At 47.3% G+C, this 20,030-nt stretch overlaps 1 protein-coding gene and 1 long non-coding RNA gene across 5 annotated transcripts in view; one reads left to right on the top strand and one right to left on the bottom strand.

Moving 5' to 3' along the window:
• Positions 1-20,030, top strand: part of KMT2C (lysine methyltransferase 2C) — a 917,733-nt gene that overhangs the window by 554,580 nt on the left and 343,123 nt on the right. The gene's annotated exons all lie outside the window — the stretch shown is intronic.
• LOC115466833 lies at positions 13,563-15,790 on the bottom strand. The gene is made up of 2 exons (XR_003941602.1): positions 15,161-15,790; positions 13,563-14,582 (listed from the first exon to the last, which is right to left on the bottom strand). It is a non-coding gene; the product is annotated as an uncharacterized LOC115466833 (long non-coding RNA).

Raw genomic sequence — 20,030 nt, 5'->3', positions numbered from 1 at the left:
TCTTTATTCTACAGCAATCAAAGAAGAGTGTTTTATATAGTAGAAACAATTTTATATGTTATAATGATTAAAGTACTCCTGTATTTTTTTCTCTCATTGTCTTCTGAGCCTTCTTCTGTTTCCCGCTGTTTATGGTTTCTGTGTTATATTCTTTGTGGGATTCCTGTGTTCAGCCACTGTGTGGTTCTTATGCAAAGCTGGCATTACCAGCAACATCACATCCACCAATTGCAATGATTTTGAAAGACTATAAACTCTCAAAGCATCCATGAAGTAAAACAGAACATCCTGTTGAAAAGCTCTGTGAATAACAAGCAAAACTTTAAACCTTATCCAGTATTCAATTTGTAATCAATGTATTTTGTCAAATATGGTGCAATGCGATGCCAGTTGGCTACACTGTCACCAACCTTGCGGTAGCTTTGAGGATGACCTGTAATGAATGCAAACTAGATGAAGCCAACCCCAGATACAAAGAATTACAATAATCCAGCTTATAAAAATTAAATTGTGCAAAACTGTCCTAAAGCCCTCAGGTGGCCACAAACTTTTAAGTCTGCTACAGAGATGTAACTTGAAAATGATTCACTAATTACAGCTCAAATCTTGTGGCTTAAAAGACAGTGCTAAATCAATAATTACACCAAGACTCTGTACCTGATCTATAATTTCCACAGTCTTTATATAAAAATAGCCGTACTGGGTCTGACCTATGGTCCATCCAGCTTAGTATCCTGTTTCCTAACAGTGGCAAATCAAGTCACAAGTACCTGACAGAAACCCAAATAGTAGCAACATTCCATGTTACCAATCCCAGAGCAAGGAGTAACTTCCCCATATCTATCTCAATAGAGACTATGGACTTTCTTCCAGGGAATTGTCCAAATTTTTTTTTAAACCTAGATATGCTAACCGCTGTAATCACATCCTCTGGCAACAAGTTCCAGAGCTTAACTATTAGTAGAGTAAAAAAAAAAAAATATTTCCTCCTGTTTGTTTTAAAATAATTTCCATGCAACATCCATGAGTATCTCCTAGTCTTTTGGTAGGGTAAGAAATGGGTTCACTTTTACCCATTCTACACCACTCAGGATTTTGTAGACCTCAATTACATGTTCACTCGGCTGTCTCTTTTCCAAGCTGAAGAACCCTAACCTCTTTAGCCGTTCCTCATACGAGAGGAGTTCCATCCCCTTTATCATTTTGGTCTCTCTTCTTTGAACCTTTTCTAATTCCGCTTAATATTTTTTTAGAGATATGGTGACCAGAATTCATCGTAATACTCAAGGTGAGTGCACCATAGAGGGATAGAGGCATTATAGTATTCTTGGTCTTATTTACCATCCCTTTCTTAATAATTTGCAGCATCTTTTTTGCTTTTTTGGCTGCTGCCATACATTGGGCAGAAGATGGCATATATTGTCTATAATGACACCTAGATATTTTTCTTGGGTGCTGACCCCCAAGGTGGACCCTAGCATCAAGTAACTATGATTTTTATTCTTCCCAATGTGTATCACTCTGCATTTGTCCACATTAAATTTCATCTGCCATTTGGATGACCAGTCTTCCAGTTTCCTAAGGTCTTCCTGCAATTTTTCACAATCCGCATGTGTCAACAACTTTGAATAGTTTAGTGTCATCTGCAAATGTAATCATCTCATTTGTCATTCCAATTTCCAGGTCATTTATAAATGTGTTGAATAACACTGGTTCAAGTAGAGATCCCTGCAACACTCTATTGTTCATCCTCCTCCATTGAGAAAAATGGCCATTTAACCCTACTCTCTGTTATCTGTTCAGTAGCCAGTTCCTAATCCACATCAGAACATTGCTTCCTATCCCATGACACTTTAATTTTCTCAGGAGTCTCTCATGAGGAACTTTGTCAAAAGCTTTCTGAAAAAAGTAGATACATCAATCTGCTCACCTTTATCGATATGTTTATTTACACCTTCAAAGAAATGAAGCAAATTAATGAGGCAAGACTTCCCTTAGCTAAACCCATGCTGACTCTGTCCCATTATACCATGTTTGTGTTTATTTATTATAGTTTCTACTATTTTGCCCATCACCAAAGTCTGGCTTATCAGCCTGTAATTTCTCAGATCACCCCGGGACCCTTTTTAGAAATTGACATTACATTGGCCACCCTCCAATCTTCAGGTATTGTGGGCAATGTTAACGACAGGTTGCAGGTTAGCAATTTCATGTTTGAATTCTTTCAGTACCCTAAGGTGCAAGCAATCTGGTCCAGGTGATTTACCACTCTTTAGTTTGTCAATTTGGCTCAGTTCACTGAGATTTCTTTCAGTTCCTCCGCATTCAGTCTCTTTGCTATGGCCTTGTCCTCCCTGGGCACCCATTTTGCTCTTTCTTGATCTAACGGTCCCATGGGTTCCCTCAAGGCTTTCTGCTTCTGATGTACCTGAAAAAGTCTCTCCTGCCACCACTATCTCATCAGGAGTTGCACGCTCTTTAGGTCTTCCACTCACCATAACCTCTGGGGGGTTTCGGTTTTTTTTTCCAACTTTTAAAACTAACATTTACTTTAAGGCACATCCAGTGATATCAGCAAAAACTGCTTCCATATCATCAAGCAGATCAATCCATAGACTGGTGGGTTGTGTCCATCTACCAGTAGGTGGAGATAGAGAGCAATCTTTTGCCTCTCTATATGTGGTCATGTGCTACCAGGAAATCCTCAGTATTCTCTCTATCTAGCAGTTGTGTGGTCACACGCAGCAGCTCTGGCTTGGTCTCCACGCCTATTTACGTAGGCTTTGTTGAGTACCTGGGGTTGAGGGCTGTTCGTGAGCAAGTGCAAACCTGGTGGTGCCAGGTCCCTCCTTTTCTCCCCCCTCCCGCTGGCTCCGTTAAAAAAAACAAAAAAACATAACAATCTTGAAACAGAAAAGATTTTACTTGCAGCTGCTCACTGGGACACAATTCGTTGCAGCTCGGAGCAAGAAGCAGGTAATTTTACCTTTTCCTAGCGGGCAGGGGGTTCCCCAAACGTTTCCCTCATGGATCATGGAGTCGGATGGTAAGGGCGCGAAAAAGCGCTTCCCGGACCGAGATCGCGCGGCTAGTGGGGAGGCGCAGGGATCGGAGGCAGAGAAGCCCTTTTTGGTCGCCCTTCCGCATTTTGCTGATTCAGCCGGTTTTTCCTCCGCTGGGACATCGGCGGCCTTTCCCGCCTTAGGCACCCATCCCCCGATGTTCGCCCTTCCGACGTCAGCCGCCCATGCAGCTCAGACGGCCTCTGGTATGGCCGCCTTTGAGTTGGGCGGTGGTAAGAAGATGGCAAAGTTTAAGCGCCATGCTTCCCGCGCGGCTCCTTCATGGAGTGATGCGCCGGACGCCATTTTGGATGCGCAGCGCGCCTCTCCCCCGCTCTATGGAGTGGAGGTTGAGAGTTCCTCAAGGGCTGTGGCCCAGGTTGCAGAGGTGCACAAACGGGGGGTTTCTCTCCCGAGTTTATTTTGTTGCTGCATCAGGCCTTTCAACTGCAAAACGCTGCTCCTGCTCCCCTGTCAGATATGGGGGAAGAGGCTTCCCTGATCAAGCGCCCTCGGGTGGATCTTCAGGTTTTGGGGGACTCTGTCTCCTCTGATGTAGATGAGGGCAGCGTTTCTGAGTTCTCCCAAAGGTCCCTTGGGGATTCTTTGGAGGATGCTAATCCTCACCCTGATGGGGGAGATGACCCCTCTGCAGCGTGGCTTTTTCGCTCAAAGGAATTGCCTAACCTATTAGTTCAGGCTATGAGCATCTTGAGTATTTCCTTTCCGGAGGAAGGCCCTCCTTCAGCCTCGGCGGGTTCCGCTATTATGTTGGGAACCAAGAGCCCTTCCAGGACCTTCCACATCCATGAAGCCATGAAAACTCTAATTTCGGCTCAATGGGATTCTCCTGAGGCAAGCCTCAAGGTAGCCAGGGCCATGACTCATCTGTACCCTCTGCCAGAGGGTGAACAGGAGGCCTTGCGCTGGCCGGCAGTGGACTCTCTAATCACTGCTGTGACAAAAAAGACGGCTTTGCCGGTGGAAGGTGGCTCTGCCCTTAAGGATTCACAGGACAGGAAATTGGAAGCGGCCTTAAAGTTAGCCTTTGAAGCGGCCACCTTGAGTTTGCAGGCCTCGGTTTGCGGCTCCTATGTGGCCAGGGCATGCCTGACTGTGGTGCAGCGGGTCTCCCCCTCAGATCCTTCCTTGAGGGCGGATTGGCCAGTCCTGGTCGGGCTTGGCTTACTTGGCAGACTTGCTGTATGATGTTTTGAGAGCCTCGGCTAAAGGGTATGTCTCAGACAGTCTCTGCCCGTCGATGGCTATGGCTTAAGCATTGGTCGGCTGCCCATGCCTCCAAATCCCGCTTAGCCAAGTTGCCTTTTAAGGGCAAGCTGCTCTGGACAAGATCGTGACGGATCTCGGCAGTTCTAAAGGCAAGAGGTTGCCGGAGGTCAAGGCAAGGGCCAGCAGTGCTCGCCCTGGTTCCTCTAAGGGCCGTTTTCAAGAAGCACATCAGTATCGCCCGGGCAAGTCGGGCTCCTCCTCCTCCTCCTTCAAGCAGAGGTTCTCCCCGAAGCAGCATTTCTTTTGCAGAGACCGCCACTCAGTCCTCCACCAGGGTCTCGTACCCAATGACAGAGCCCTGGTCCATGGCCCAGAGCAGATAGGAGGAAGGCTGTCCTCTTTTCTGGGCGAGTGGACCAGGGTAACTTCAGACGCTTGGGTTCTAGAAGTCATCAGAGACAGCTACAAGTTGGAATTCTGCCGGCCCCTGAGAGACGGGTTCGTGAACTCTCCCTGCAAGTCTCCCCTCAAAGTGGCAGCAGTTCAGCAGACTCTGGACAACTTGCTCCGCCTTGGGGCGGTGGTCCCAGTGCCCGTAGAGCAGCGTGGCACAGGACGTTACTCCATTTACTTTGTAGTGCCAAAGAAAGGAGGCTCTTCTCAGCCTATTCTCGACCTCAAGGGCGTCAATCGGGCCTTGCGAATACGGCATTTCCGTATGGAGACTCTCTGTTCCGTGATTGCTGCGGTACAAGAAGGAGAATTCCTGGCATCCTTGGACATCAAGGAAGCTTATCTGCACATTCCCATCTGGCCACCTCATCAGCGCTTCCTGTGCTTTGCAGTGCTGGGCCGGCACTTCCAGTTCAGAGCCCTCCCGTTCGGGTTGGCTACGGCTCCGCGGACCTTCTCCAAAGTGATGGTGGTCATTGCGGCTTATCTCCGCAAGGAAGGAGTGCAAGTCCATCCCTACCTGGATGACTGATTCGAGCTCCCTCCTTTGCGGAGTGTGGGAGAGCGACGGACAGGGTCATTGCTCTTTTGAGCTCCCTGGGATGGATCATTAACCGGGAGAAAAGTCAGCTGCGCCCGACTCAGTCCCTGGAGTATCTGGGTGTTCGGTTCGACACCCAAGTGGGCAGAGTGTTCCTGCCGGACAACCAGAACCTCAAGCTTCAGGCCCAGGTGGGCCGGTTCCTAGCCTCCTCAGCTCCTCGGGCTTGGGATTATGTGCAACTGTTGGGCTCCATGACGGCCACGATGGAGGTAGTGCCCTGGGCCAGGGCCCATATGAGGCCACTACAGCACTCTCTTCTGCGGTGCTGGACTCCGGTTTCGGAGGATTACGCAGTTCGCCTTCCCCTGAACCCGGTGGTGAGAAGGGCACTAAGTTGGTGGCTGATGTCAGACAAGTTGTCAGCCGGTATGCCTCTCACGTCCCCGGAGTGGATTGTCGTTACGACAGATGACTGCTTGACGGGCTGGGGAGCCCACTGCCTGGCAAGGACAGCGCAGGGGATATGGTCGCCGGCGGAGACGAAGTGGTCCATCAACCTCTTGGAACTTCGGGCCGTTCAGTTGGCGCTTTAAGCGTTTCTTCAGGTACTGATACTGAGGCCAGTTCGAATCCTGTCAGTCAATGCCACGGTCGTGGCCTATGTCAATCGCCAGGGAGATACCAGGAGCGCCCCCCCCCCCCCCCAGCCAGGGAGGCCATGAAGCTATGCCAGTGGGCAGAGGCGAATCTGGACCAGCTGACGGTGGCTCACATGGCGGGAGTCCTGATGTCGAAGCGGACTTTCTCAGTCGCCATACCTTGGATCCCGGAGAGTGGCAACTGTCTGCTCGGGTGTTCTTGGAGATCACGAAACGCTGGGGCATGCCGACCTTGGATCTGATGGTGACCTCAGCCAATTGCCAAGTGCCACGGTTCTTCAGCAGAGGATGGGTCCCTTAATCTCTAGGGGTTGATGCTCTTCTCCAGCAGTGGCTGATACAGGAGCTTCTGTACGTGTTCCCGCCTTGGCCTGTGCTGGGCAGAATTCTCGGCCGGGTGGCGAAACACCCAGGCCGGGTGGTCCTGGTGGGTCCAGACTGGCCCAGACGCCCTTGGTATGCGGACCTGATCCGGCTTTCCGTAGACAGTCCTCTGCGACTTCTAGCGGAGCGGGGCCTCTTACATCAGGGTCCCGTGGTGATGGAGGGTCACTCCCCCTTTGGTCTTACGGCCTGACTCTTTAGCAGAAGCGGCTGAGGAAGAAGGGCTTCTCGGACAAGGTCATTGCCACTATGCTGAGAGCACGGAAGTGCTCTACTTCTACTACATATGCCAGGGTATGGCGTACCTTTGTATCATGGTGCGAGGCAGGATCCCTGTCACCCTTCACGGCGCCAATTGCTTCAATGTTGGCGTTCCTGCAAGAAGGTCTGGAGAAAGGCCTGTCGCTCAGCTCTCTTAAGATCCAGGTAGCGGCTCTAGCTTGCTTCAGCAGTCGCCTGAAGGGTGCTTCCCTGCTTCTCAGCCAGATGTGGTGCGTTTTTTTCAAAGGGATTAATCACCTACGCCCTCCTCTGCACTCGATAGTGCCTACATGGAATCTCAATCTGGTGCTGTGGGCCTTGCAGAAGCCGCCCTTTGAGCCATTATCGCGGCTCTCTCTGAAGGACCTGACGTTGAAAGCGGTCTTTTTGATGGCAATCGCTTCAGCCAGGAGGGTTTCCAAGCTCCAGGCGCTTTCGTGTAGAGAGCCGTTCCTGTGGTTCATGGAGGCAGGAGTGTCTATTCGCCCAGTGCCTTCCTTCCTGCCGAAGATTGTTTCTCGCTTCCATGTGAATCAGCAGCTTTGTCTACCCTCCCTCCGTAGGGAGGATTATCCAGAGGAGTATCGTGCTCTCAGATGCCTGGATGTTAGACAAGTTATCTTCAGATACTTGGAAGTGACCAACGATTTCCGTAAGTCGGATCACCTGTTCGTGCTGTTCTCGGGCCCTCGTAGGGGTCTGCAGGCATCTAAACCTACCGTGGCACGTTGGGTCAAGGAAACGATTGCGGCAGCTTATGTGGCCGCAGGGAAGGTGCCGCCTATCCAGCTGAAGGCTCATTCTACTAGAGCACAGGCGGCTTCGATGGCAGAGTCCAGGTCCGTTTCCTTGGAGGAGATTTGCAGATCGGCGACTTGGGCATCGGCTCATACCTTCTCACGGCATTATCGCTTGGATATGGCAGCACGGGCCGAGGCCCAGTTTGGAGCTCCAATGTTGAGTTCTGGGATTTCCATGTCCCGCCCTGGGTGAGTACTGCTTGGGTACATCCCACTAGTCTATGGATTGATCTGCTTGATGATATGGAAGGTAAAATTATGTATCATACCTGATCATTTTCTTTCCATTAATCATAGCAAATCAATCCATAGTCCCTCCCGGATATCTGTACTGTTTGTTCTAGTTGAGTTATATTTCGGCTTCAAGTTTAGACTTCAGTTCCTGTTCAGGAGGACTTCGAGTTCAAGTTCTTCCACTTGGATTTCCCTGGAGTTGGGACGACTTTGCGTTACAGTGAGCTGCTGCTTCTTTCCCCCTGTTTCGAGGGTGGTTGGATTCATAACTAAATTATGCCAGTGCTCCCTCCCGTTTCGTGCGGTAGTAGGGTAGCTTTGTTTCCCTCTCACTTTGGCGGTGATGGGTTAAGCCAGTTCCCCCCGCGTCGGCGGGTGTGGGTGTCCCCCCCCCACTGCTTCGGCAGTGGTTGGGTGGCGCAGTGTCCCTTTGTGGGTGTAATTCTCTGTTTGGTGATTCCTGCGGATGGAGCTTTGATATCGATTATACTGAGGATTTCCTGGTAACACATGACCACATATAGAGAGGCAAAAGATTGCTCTCTATCTCAACCTGCTGGTAGATGGACACAACCCACCAGTCTATGGATTGATCTGCTATGATTAATGGAAAGAAAATTATCAGGTATGATACATAATTTTACCTTGTAGCCTAGCCACTTCATTCACCAGTTGCTCTTCAATGGGGAAAAAGAATTGCACATCCACATAGGTTATTTAGTGCAGTCCCAGTCATTCATCTTCTAACACAACAGAACTAAATATGTTGAAATTGCTGGCAAAGACCATCCTTGCGGTATGCTAGCTATTACATTTCTTTGTATAGCATGGAATAATTTCCAGCCTTAGTGTCTGTGCCTGTGTTTGCGCACATGTATGCATGTTAGTAGTAGTTCTGTGTGTTTGTGGCATGAAGAGGAAATAAGAGGGGAGGGCATTTTGAAAGATGCAGTTCCTTGACTGTTATGTTATAGTGAATCGTTGTATGCAGCAATTGGGCCATTTTTTGAGGAGTTTATGTATTTGTTCACCCACTCCTTCAGTCTGACCCAATTTCAAACACATTTTGTCCCTTCACCATTTTATCCCTTATGCCAAATTTGGTCCTATTCTGGAGGGTTATTTTTCTCCCAGTCAGATGGAAAGAGATTTTTCAACCCCTATATATAATTTCTTTTCAACGTTCTGTATTAAAAGGGAAGAAATTGGGGGATGTTGAATATAGTCTAAGATGTTAATGGGGGAGGTGGGAAGGGGCATAGGTTAGAATGATGATGTTTTAGGAGAAAGAGATAGCTTATTGCTTTTTGAGATTGATTGAATGGTTGAAGAAGTAAAAAAAAAAATCTATAGTGAAGAAAATCTAAATGGAGTTTTTAAATAAGACATTCCTAAAATCAAGAATAATCATACTTAGCTTCAACATTTTCTGAGTCTTGAATAAGCAATAAATTCCGTACCTATCATAGTTGTTTGCATTGTTGCTGTTTGCAAAATCTCTGTAGGAGCAGTACAAAATGTGAAACTCTGATGCCTATTGTCCCTCATGAAGGAGTTCACTTTGGAGGGAAACTGGAGGTACATACTTACAGCCGTAGCTCCTGTGATACAGGGTTCTTTCATCAGCAAGCTCTGGGAGGCCTTTAGCAGAGGGATCATTTGCCCTTTTCACATTCCACTGAACTAAAGGCACGAAACCAATACAAGTTCAGTTAAAATCTTTAAATATTTGAACAGATAAAAATTAATAAAGATTTCAGAGAATATAATATTTAAACCACAGTTCAATTCTCTCCTGCCTCCATCTCTGCTTAGAGAAACTCCGTGGCCCCTCCACTCTCAGCTTCAGGGCCATTTCTTGAGATTTCCACAAACTGAAATTGATCTCCTCTAACACCAATCAAATACATTTAAGCTGCTGGAGACTGTTCTCAGACTTGAGCATTGGTTCCCCTGACTTTGGACCCTTCCCCGTCTGGACTCAGCTCTAACTCTTCCAACTTCAGTGATCAGAAAATTCCTTTTCTCCTCTTTTCTCCTGAGGACTCATTTTGCCTCTCACTGTTCACCTAGGCACTTGGTTGTTTAATGGATTAGTCAGCCAAAGGCTATATGCTATTCTCCGAGGACAAGCAGGCTGCTTGTTCTCACTGATGGGTGACGTCCTCGGCAGCCCCTCCAATCGGAATCTTCCTAGCAAAGTCCTTTGCTAGCTCTCGCGCGCCCGCGCGCACCGCGCATGCGCGGCCGTCTTCCCGCCCGAAACCGGCTCGAGCCGGCCAGTCTTCTTTCGTCCACACTCGGTACGGCTGTGTTTTTGCCGTGTTGAGCCCCGGAGAGTCGACCTCGCACGTCCGTTATCTAATCGACGTGTTTTTTCTTCGGAAAAGTTTCTTTTCGTTCGGAAAGTGCTCCGGAAACCCCCTTGGGTTTCGTTTGCCCCTTCCCGTATTTCCAGTTTTTGCCCCGGTAAGTTTTCTTTCGTTGTCGGGGTAGGCCTCTTTTCGGCCTCGGTCGAGATTTTTCTCCCTTAAAGTTTTGGTGCTCCAAATTCGTCATTTCGGATTTTGACTTCGCCGGCGTGATTTTTCCGCCATGACATCGAAGCCTTCCAGCGGCTTCAAGAAGTGCACCCAGTGCGCCCGGGTAATCTCGCTCACTGATAGGCACTCTTCGTGTCTTCAGTGTCTGGGGGCCGAGCACCGTCCCCAGAACTGTAGTCTGTGTTCCCTCTTACAAAGGCGGACTCAAGTAGCGAGATTGGCCCAGTGGAACGTTTTGTTCTCGGGCTCTTCGTCGGCATCGGCACCGGGGTCATCGTGTGCATCGACGTCATCAGCGTCCAGACCTTCTTCCTTGGCTGCCAGTGCATCGAGTGCATCGAGGCATCGGCCCTCTGCATCGGCGCCGAGACATCGGATAGCTGCATCGACGTCGGTGGTACCGGGACCTCGTCTCCTGATGTCGTCGGACGGTGGTGCATCGAGTGGAGTGCAGGTGAGGGCTGTCCATTCCCCTGCTGGTGGCGGTGAGCCCTCGGGTGGGTCTCCTCCTACCCTGAGGGCTCCTGCGGTACAGCCCCCCCGAGACCGACCTCCTTCGGCCTCGGCCCCGAGGAAGCGACGGCTGGATTCTACGTCCTCCTCGTCGGTGCCGGGGAGCTCCGGTGACATGCTTCGGAAGAAGTCGAAGAAGCATCGACACCGGTCCCCTCCCCGCGTCGGCACCGAGAGCTCTGGGTCGCCGAGGGAGTCGGCACCCAGCAGGCATCGGCACCGAGAGGACCGTTCACCCTCTGTTCAGGAGGTGTCGATGCGCTCCACTCTGGACAGCCCGGAACAGCCTCCACGCCCGGAACAGGTTCTGACGTCGACGCCTGCATCGACCTCCATGCCTTTCTCTGCAGCCGCTCTGAACGAGAGCCTCCGGGCCGTTCTCCCAGAGATTCTGGGAGAGCTGTTGCGCCCTACCCCTCCGGTACCGGCGGTGCTTGCGCCTCCGGTACCGTCGAGCGTGGCGCCGGCTGGCCCATCGCCCGGGGTGAGGTCCCCGACGTCGGTACCGCGTGCGGTGCCGACTGCGGCCACCTCCCAGGAGGGCTCCCCGACTACGTCGGCGGAGGGAGCTTCGCCGATGCGGGCGAGGGAGTCTACCTCTCGACGCCCCCATCGTGGACGTGGCTCCACGGAGTCGAGCCGGGCACGGTTGCAGACACAGGTCCGTGAACTTGTGTCTGACACCGAGGGTGAGGCCTCGTGGGAGGAAGAAGAAGACCCCAGATATTTCTCTGACGAGGAGTCTGAGGGTCTTCCTTCTGATCCCACTCCCTCTCCTGAAAGACAGCTTTCTCCTCCCGAGAGTCTGTCTTTTGCTTCCTTTGTCCGGGAGATGTCTACGGCCATCCCCTTCCCGGTGGTTGTGGAGGACGAGCCCAGGGCTGAAATGTTTGAGCTCCTGGACTATCCTTCTCCACCTAAGGAAGCGTCCACTGTTCCCCTGCACCATGTCCTCAAAAAGACATTGCTGGCGAACTGGACCAAGCCTTTAACTAATCCCCACATCCCCAAGAAGATCGAGTCCCAGTACCGGATCCATGGGGACCCAGAGCTGATGCGCACTCAGTTGCCTCACGACTCTGGAGTTGTGGATCTGGCCCTAAAGAAGGCTAAGAGTTCTAGGGAGCATGCTTCGGCGCCCCCGGGCAAAGACTCTAGAACCTTAGACTCCTTGGGAGGAAGGCCTACCATTCCTCTATGCTCGTGGCCAAAATTCAGTCTTACCAGCTCTACACGAGCATACACATGCGGAATAATGTGCGACAGTTGGCGGGCTTGGTTGATGCTCTTCCCCCTGAGCAAGCCAAGCCTTTTCAGGAGGTGGTCAGGCAGCTGAAGGCGTGCAGAAAATTCCTGGCCAGAGGAGTTTATGACACTTTTGATGTTGCGTCCAGGGCCGCTGCTCAAGGTGTGGTGATGCGCAGGCTCTCATGGCTGCGTGCCGCCGACCTGGAGAATAGAATCCAGCAGCGGATTGCGGACTCGCCTTGCCGTGCGGACAACATTTTTGGAGAAAAAGTCGAGCAGGTGGTAGAGTCTCTCCACCAGCGGGACACCGCATTCGACAAGTTCTCCCGCCGGCAGCCTTCAGCTTCTACCTCTACAGGTAGACGATTTTTCGGGGGAAGGAAGACTGTTCCCTATACTTCTGGTAAGCGTAGGTACAATCCTCCTTCCCGACAGCCTGCGGCCCAGGCTAAGCCCCAGCGCGCTCGCTCTCGTCAGCAGCGTGCGCCTCAGCAAGGCCCCGCGGCTCCCCAGCAAAAGCAAGGGGCGAGCTTTTGACTGGCTCCAGCAGAGCATAGCCGACCTCCAAGTGTCAGTGTCGGGCGACCTGCCAGTCGGAGGGAGGTTGAAAGCTTTTCACCAAAGGTGGCCTCTCATAACCTCCGATCAGTGGGTTCTGCAAATAGTCCGGCAAGGATACACCCTCAATTTGGCCTCCAAACCTCCAAATTGTCCACCGGGAGCTCAGTCTTACAGCTTCCAGCACAAGCAGGTACTTGCAGAGGAACTCTCCGCCCTTCTCAGCGCCAATGCGGTCGAGCCCGTGCCATCCGGGCAAGAAGGGCTGGGATTCTATTCCAGGTACTTCCTTGTGGAAAAGAAAACAGGGGGGATGCGTCCCATCCTAGACCTAAGGGCCCTGAACAAATATCTCGTAAAAGAAAAGTTCAGGATGCTTTCCCTGGGCACCCTTCTCCCCATGATTCAGCAAAACGATTGGCTATGCTCTCTGGACTTGAAGGATGCCTACACACACATCCCGATACTGCCAGCTCACAGGCAGTATCTGCGATTTCAGTTGGGCACACGCCACTTCTAGTACTGTGTGCTACCCTTTGGGCTCGCCTCTGCGCCCAGGGTGTTCACAAAGTGCCTAGCTGTGGTAGCAGCGGCACTTCGCAGGCTGGGGGTGCATGTGTTCCCATATCTCGACGATTGGCTGGTGAAGAACACATCCGAGGCAGGAGCCCTGCAGTCCATGCAGATGACTATTCGCCTCCTGGAGCTACTGGGGTTTGTGATAAATTATCCAAAGTCCCATCTTCTCCCAGTGCAGAAGCTCGAATTCATAGGAGCTCTGCTGGATTCTCGGACGGCTCGCGCCTATCTCCCAGAGGCGAGGGCCAACAACTTGTTGTCCCTCGTCTCGCGGGTGCGAGCGTCCCAGCAGATCACAGCTCGGCAGATGTTGAGATTGCTGGGCCACATGGCCTCCACAGTCCATGTGACTCCCCATGGCCCGTCTTCACATGAGATCTGCTCAATGGACCCTAGCCTCCCAGTGGTTTCAGGCTGCTGGGGGTCTAGAAGATGTGATCCACCTGTCCACTGTTAAATTTCCTTGCCAATAATGCAGAAAATGATGTAGTACATATAGTAAGATAATAATTTTATTATAATTTTTTAATCAACTGTCAATGACAGAGCTATGTAATAACTTTACATAGGAAGCAAGTTATACAGAGATGAAGTTGCTTACTGACAGTGTTTCCTATCTTCCTTATATACACAGCATGTCTCTAACTTAAGCTATTCTCAGCTATTTTTCCCTTATCTTTTCCCTTGCCCTTTGCTCTAACCACAAATCAGCAGACCCCAGACATTATCTGTTCTTAAGGTAAGGTTTGTTTTTCTCTTGTTTCTGCACTGTTCAGCCTTCCACTGATCAGCACATTCCTTTGTAAGGTCATTCTCTCAGCTTTTTACAAGCCTTCTGTAGTTTTCCATTCTTTTTCTATACAAACCTCCCTTGAACACTGTTTTACAGTGTTCACAACACTATAGTTCTATTAGCGTGTTTGAGCTAGGTTTAGATGTGGTATGTCTCTTCACTCTATTTCCCTAGGCCGTCATAGCTAAAGAACATTTTCTTTCAAGTGTTTATATTCTTCCTTAGTTTTCCTTTTACTGCATTTGTGGTTAGAAGTTTTAAGCATATTACCTTTCCTTTCTATACTTCCCTTTGTTGTACTCTACTGTACATTACGTTTGTCATGTTGTGCACATTATTAATTTTTACTTCTTTCCTTTTCCATATTCTACAAGTTAGAAAACAATTCCATAATATACATGTAGTCCCATTATGACAGGTAACATTATCTTGTTGTCTAGTTGTACGGTGGGGTTTTATCGTCCAACTCCCCATCACTTCATTGGTTGTAACCCGTGTCAGAACCATAAAATGTACCACAACGATACTCCAGATGAGTGCCATTTCAATCATTCAGTACCAGTATCGTTGACACGTCTTATATCGGATAAATGCACCCAAGTAGTATGACCACTTAATCGTGCAGCAGTATGGGTGAGTTCTTTTATCTCAAATGGTCCAACGTAGATTGGATCTTTTCAAGTCTTGTGTGTGAAGTTTTTCCTTAAAACTTTCTGACCTACTGAAAAATGAGAACAAAAAGTCATATTAGGTATCTGTTTTGAGTCCTTTATTGCCATATCTCTGGTCAAATTAATTATTGGATTTATCTGTTTCCAATAGTCTGTTGCACCTTCAGTTGATTGATCTACTTCTTTTACAGGTATCCCTCTGGGATCTCTTCCTGTATGCAACTGAAAAGGTGAAATTTGCAAACGAGAACTAGGATGGCTTCTTATTTGTAACACAGCCAGTGGTAACACATCCAACCACGTATAAGTTTTCTCATTTGCTTTATTCAGTGCTTTTAGTAGCACACATAATTTAGTTTTGATGATGCCATTGTATCTTTCTACTAGTCCATTAGAGGTTGGCCTATAAACTGCTACTTGTCTGTGTAATATTCCACAGAGTCTTGTCATATCCTTCATTAAGGCATTCAGAAAATGACTTCCATTATCTGTGACCAATTTCTTTGGACATCCATGTGCTGGCAAAATATGGTGTAGAAACGTATCTATCACCACTTGTGCTGTTTCCTTTGTACAAGGAAATATTTCTATCCATTTACTGAAAGCATCCACCCAGACTAAAAGATACCTTTTATCTTTTACCGGTATTACCATATCTGTAAAATCCAGATGCCATTCTACACCTGGTCCTGAGGGAATTGGAATAGATCCGGGAGAAATCACTGGTCCTCGATGTACTATATTTTTAGAACAAACCATACAATTTAATACAATGCGTGTGGCATAAGCAAGTATTCTTGGATGCCAAAATATGGTCTCCATAGCCTTGCTCATGTCTGACGCGGATAAATGCAATGTAACATGCCAATTATAAAAGTTATTTATTAGCTCAGATGTAGTCATGCAAATTTTCCCATTTGGATGTATCCATTTTGTTTTTCCTGTATCCATTTTACATTCCAAATTTTCCCATTGTATTCTCTCTTGTTCTGTAGGTTTAACTCTTATCTGACCTGGATCTGGAGGGTAGGGAGTATCACACCTCATATGTTCCCGTGAACGTGTTTGTATTAAGATTTTATTTTGTAATACCTCTTTAGCTGCTTTATCTGCCAACTCATTACCTCTAGCTTCCATAGTATCCTGACCTGTATGTGCAGCCACCCACACTATTGCAGTCCTTGTACCATAACCCTCTCGTTCACTTAATATTTGTAAAACTTGTTGCCAAGTTTGACTATGTTGTAGGGGTTTTCCATTTGCCATTAGAAATCCTCGTCTTTTCCATTTTAGTAAATGATATTGCAATGAGCTCACTACATATGCACTATCTGTATAAATAGTACAGGACCTTGTCTTTTCTGTTTCTTTTAGAGCCATACACACTCCCATCAGTTCTGCTTCTTGGGCAGAAGTACCTTCTGGTGCTTTGTATTGAACCTTTTTCTCAACTTTTATGTCTACCGCATATAAAATAGTTTTTAATGCTGCAAACGATGTTTTACTGCCTATCTGAGCTGTATCAGTAAACCAATGATCTCCCTCTTCCTTGGGTAGTGGAGAAAATGTCAGTAACTGCAAAGAAGGTATATCAAATAATTTTTCTATCTGTTTCTCTACTTCAATTTCCATCTGGAAAACCAAATCCATTTGTTTGTTCTGTTCTTTAGTCATGGGTTTGGTATCTATATCTTGACCTATTAAAACTGCTTGATATTTCCCATATCGGGTACTAGTAAGAGCTGCTTGACTTTGTGACAACATATGGTATATAGTATGATTAGTATGCAGGATAATGGGGCTGTATGGCATAACAGCTCTCCATTTTTCTATTGCAGCCACTAGTGCTACTAGTTGTCTTGGTATTTCGGGCAAACCTTTTTCTACAGCACTAAAGGTACCTGAAAGAAAGGAAACAGGTTTCACGAATTCCGGTTCTTGATTCACCATTGCTGCCCATGAGGTTCCCATATCTTTAACCCAAATGTGAACCTTCTTGTGTGGGTCTACCGTACTTAGAGGATTATACTGTGATAAGTGTTGTACTATTATTTTAATAATACTGATGTCAGATTCTGTCAATTGTATAGCAGCTTTTAAAGCAGTACCAGCCGGTACCCTTAAATGTCGATAAAGTGGTGCTACAATCTGTGAATAATTTGGAATCCATTGTCTACAGTAATTAAAAGATCCTAACAATCCCCTAAGCTGAGTTAAGGTTTGTGGTATTGGTGATTTCAAAATTTCCTGCAACACCTCCCTTGTTACTATCTTGGAGGTTCCTGACACTGTCTGTCCTAAAAATGTCACTTGTGTTCGTGCTATAACACATTTGTTAATGCTGCACTTAATTCCCTACGTGCCTGTCCTGAGAACATAACCCCATCCTGTGTATGCATGAGTAATGCTGGATTTTGACTTTGTAATGCTAACTGTGCCAAGCTCACTCCTGCTGCTGTGCAGAATGCTTTAAAATCCCCCACAGCTAACTGAGTTCCTGCAGTTAAGGTATCCATTTGCTCCAGCCAAATTCGGGCACCCTTCTGTATATTAGGAAGTTTATTTGTCATAGTGCTAATATCTATAGGGTTATATGGTTTGTAAACCCGTGTAGCATTCCCTATTGCATCTGTTCGTGTAAATATAGGGCAAACAGTTTGTATATCTGTTTCTCCTTCCTCTTTTTCTTTCTCAAGGAATCTTTGTGCAGTCTCTCGCCATATTTTTATTCCTCTTATTAGTCTTTCATGATTTTCCCAATCTTTTCCCTTTCTAACAATTACATTCTCTAGTTTATTCAAATCTTGTAACTCAGCCGGGCCCTTAATATGGCATGGTAAGGGAACTTTGGCTGTCAGAAACGACCCTACCAATTCATTCCAAAAACCATAACCATATTCTGTCACACTTCCTGATGCCATAGATCCTAATATGGCTTCTATAAACATACTTTTATCCGAATTCCATTTCTCTACCTTTTCTCCACTAGGTACATCCCTCTGTTTTCCCGTTTTAACACCTCCACATGCTCCCTGTGAACTTCCATCATCACCATCATCACTTATCTCGTCTTTATACTTTTTTTCCATAACCTTTATGTTACCTTTCATAGTAAAGGAACCCTTAATTTGAATATCAGCCTCATCTCCTGGTAATGTGTCTATATCTTCTAATAAATTTTCACCTGTCTCCTTAATGGGGGAACAGTCTATCGGCTTTTTAGGTCTTTCCTTATCTTTACTTGGTTTAGATTCTGACTTTTTTACTCCTGTCTTCCACCCCTTATATCCTACAGCTACTTCATCATCTTCCTCTTCTGCTGCTGCTTCTAATTCTTTTAATGATTGTAAGGGATATAGTGAAGTCGTAACTGTCCCTGAAGTATGATTATTATTTTCATACGGTGGAGGTGCAGTTGAGGTTAGTGAACCTGCAATCTCCTGCTTCTTTTCCTGTTCTCTCTGCGGTTTCATAGCCTTTTCTGTGCATTCTTTCTTATCGTGATGCCACATATCAGCAGTAACCGAAAATAAATTCCAACAGTACAAATGCTTAATCAATGATTTTCCTTTTTTGTTATTTTGTATATACTTCAATAATTGCAATAAAGCATGACGTTCAAATGATCCATTCTGGGGCCAGCCCAAAAAGGAATCCTTTTGAGCGTATTTAACCCATTTTAGGTTTAAATTTGCAAGCTGTTTCTTATCAAACGGAAAAGCTTCCTGTACATGTTGTAACAGGGTACACATGCGTGTGCTATCTACATAAAGTGAATATTTAATATCAAACGTCTCTAATATCACATTATCAATATTTACATTAGCCATTGTGAAATAACAATATTTTGCAAAACAAAAATAACCAAAGCAAAAAAGAAGAGCAAAAAAAAGAAAACAGAGACAAAAAGAGCACAACAGATACAAGAGAAAAAATAAATTTGACAGTTTTAAAACCGTGTACTAGTACTCACAACTCAATATCAATGACCCTTCTGGTCCTTCACTTCCCGATGAACGCTGAACGCTTCTCATGAGCTGGCCAGTATCATAAGATCAACGATCAGATGGTCGTCCTTCGGTATCAATAACTATACTGGTTATCAATTTAGTCTGTCAGACATGCAGTTTATCTTGCCCACCCAGGGACGCCAATTGTTAAATTTCCTTGCCAATAATGCAGAAAATGATGTAGTACATATAGTAAGATAATAATTTTATTATAATTTTTTAATCAACTGTCAATGACAGAGCTATGTAATAACTTTACATAGGAAGCAAGTTATACAGAGATGAAGTTGCTTACTGACAGTGTTTCCTATCTTCCTTATATACACAGCATGTCTCTAACTTAAGCTATTCTCAGCTATTTTTCCCTTATCTTTTCCCTTGCCCTTTGCTCTAACCACAAATCAGCAGACCCCAGACATTATCTGTTCTTAAGGTAAGGTTTGTTTTTCTCTTGTTTCTGCACTGTTCAGCCTTCCACTGATCAGCACATTCCTTTGTAAGGTCATTCTCTCAGCTTTTTACAAGCCTTCTGTAGTTTTCCATTCTTTTTCTATACACCACGAGTTTTCTCGAATCCCTGTATTGGTGGACAATCTGGTCCAATTTGACTCTGGGACGTCCTTTCCAAATTCCTCAGCCACAAAAAGTGCTGACAACGGATGCGTCTCTCCTGGGATGGGGAGCTCATGTCGATGGGCTTCACACCCAAGGAAGCTGGTCCCTCCAGGAACGCGGTCTACAGATCAATCTCCTGGAGTTGCGAGCGATCTGGAACGCTCTGAAGGCTTTCAGAGATCGGCTGTCCCACCAAATTATCCAAATTCAGACAGACAACCAGGTTGCCATGTACTATGTCAACAAGCAGGGGGGCACCAGATCTCGCCCCCTGTGTCAGGAAGCCGTCAGCATGTGGCTCTGGGCTCGCCGTCACGGCATGGTGCTCCAAGCCACATATCTGGCAGGCGTAAACAACAGTCTGGCCGACAGGTTGAGCAGGATTATGCAACCTCACGAGTGGTCGCTCAACTCCCGAGTGGTGCGACAGATCTTCCAAGCGTGGGGCACCCCCTTGGTGGATCTCTTCGCATCTCGAGTGAACCACAAAGTCCCTCAGTTCTGTTCCAGGCTTCAGGCCAACGGCAGACTGGCATCGGATGCCTTCCTCCTGGATTGGGGGGAAGGCCTGCTGTATGCTTATCCTCCCATTCCTCTGGTGGGGAAGACTTTGTTGAAACTCAAACAAGACCGAGGCACCATGATTCTGATTGCTCCTTTTTGGCCGCGTCAGATCTGGTTCCCTCTTCTTCTGGAGTTATCCTCCGAAGAACCGTGGAGATTGGAGTGTTTTCCGACCCTCATCACGCAGGACGAAGGGGCTCTTCTGCATCCCAGCCTCCAGTCCCTGGCTCTCACGGCCTGGATGTTGAGAGCGTAGACTTTGCCTCTTTGGGTCTGTCAGAGGGTGTCTCCCGCGTCTTGCTTGCTTCC

This window comes from Microcaecilia unicolor, chromosome 1, assembly GCF_901765095.1.
Source record: "Microcaecilia unicolor chromosome 1, aMicUni1.1, whole genome shotgun sequence".
NCBI classification, from domain to species: domain Eukaryota; kingdom Metazoa; phylum Chordata; class Amphibia; order Gymnophiona; family Siphonopidae; genus Microcaecilia; species Microcaecilia unicolor.
The sequence above is the reverse complement of the archived record's forward strand: the minus strand, read 5'-3'. Positions and strand labels throughout refer to the sequence as shown.